Below are 1,526 nucleotides of genomic sequence, written 5' to 3'. Positions count from 1 at the left end.
ATAAAATACCAGAGGAAGGATGAAATAAGAATAAAATAAAGCTCAGAAATGAAAGGAAGGATGGGAGGGAAGGCAACTGACAATTCTTGATCAGTCAGGAGCTATCAATATAGATACGTCATGTAACATTAGGGATTAATTGTCTTTAAGGAGAAAACTGGTTTTGTAATGTGTGTGGTATTCGTTATAGGTCTTTCTGCACTATTTAATTTTTTACACAAACATATATTAGCATGATGAAAATTTTAAATGTTCAATACAAAAATAACATCAAAGATTTCAAACCTAACCCAGACGTTTAAAAACATCCACAGTGGAAAAGAAGTACATGGGTCCATTTATTTACCTTAGTCTCATAAACTTATTTTCAATTTTGATGACTTATTTCAAATTCATGATCATACATGATAAAATACATTTTGCAAAAACAAGCTCAATTTTCTGTTCTGTTACCTGTGGTTTTGAAAGTCCTCTGACAGTTATTAAAGAACAGAAAAAGATACTTAAAAGTAAAAGTAAATTTAAAAATGTTTTGTGCTCACTTCATCAGCATATATACTAAAATTGGAACAATACTGAGAAGATAAGCATGGCCCCTGTGCAAGGATGGCATGAAAATTCATGACGTTTTCCATATTTTTAAGGTAAGGAGGAGAAGGGAAGCTAGATCAATGGAAGCAGAACAAACAGAATGGAAATAATCAGAATATTGACACAGTGTGAAAATTGTAACCAATGGCACAGAACAATTTGTATAAAAATTGTTAAATGGAAACCTAATTTGCTGTGAAAACTGTCACCTAAAACATAATTATTTTTTTAAAAAGTTCCTTTTTTTGTTATTTTATTCAATGTCATTCTTTGAAGAACCATTAGATCCCCAAGTAAACACCCAAGGACCACGAGGGCCCTCAAAGCCCCAAGCTCTTTTGAGTCACTCAAAAGAAAAATGCCTCCGAGTCATAAGAAAACACACGTAGGAGAATTTAGTGACCACACAGCTGCATGTGTGACGCAAACACGTCACTGTCCAGTTTATGAAGGGCAAGGCAGCAGCCAGCCCAAACCTAACTCCTGGCGCTGTCAAGCCTGTGGACATGAAAGCACATTTCTTTGCGTGAACAACACAAGAAATTCAGAAGCTTTGGGGCACTTTACGTTTTACGTTTGCTGACATCTGTAGTGAACAGAAATTTTAAAGTCCGCTGAAACTATCTGCCTCAGAGAACCGTGAGTTGGGATACTCCGGAGCATCGACCACCCAGCTGGCCTGACCTCTGCCTCTCTTGCCCTCAGAGGGACACAGCAACACCCCCATCAGGAGGTGGAATTTGTTCCCTCTCCCCACAAGTCTGGGCCAGCATGGTTGGCGTTGGCCTCTGGGATACGGCAGAAGCTAGGCTTTCAGAAGCTGTTCTGATCACCTTGTACACACCCCGCTGGTGAAGGAGGCATCCTGTCCTAAATAGCGGCAGGTGGTGAACACCCAGGCGGTTCAAAACAGTTAAGATCAAATGTTTTGCAAG

At 39.1% G+C, this 1,526-nt stretch overlaps 1 non-coding gene across 1 annotated transcript; it reads left to right on the top strand.

Moving 5' to 3' along the window:
• Positions 1 to 534: 534 nt before the first annotated feature.
• LOC111819322 (U6 spliceosomal RNA) lies at positions 535 to 641 on the top strand. Its single transcript, XR_002823020.1, has one exon. It is a non-coding gene; the product is annotated as a U6 spliceosomal RNA (small nuclear RNA).
• Positions 642 to 1,526: the final 885 nt, after the last annotated feature.

Source organism: Trichechus manatus, unplaced genomic scaffold (assembly GCF_000243295.1).
Source record: "Trichechus manatus latirostris isolate Lorelei unplaced genomic scaffold, TriManLat1.0 scaffold00363, whole genome shotgun sequence".
In the NCBI taxonomy this organism is placed as follows: domain Eukaryota; kingdom Metazoa; phylum Chordata; class Mammalia; order Sirenia; family Trichechidae; genus Trichechus; species Trichechus manatus.
Note: the sequence above shows the minus strand (reverse complement) of the source record. Positions and strands in the feature narration are given on the sequence as shown.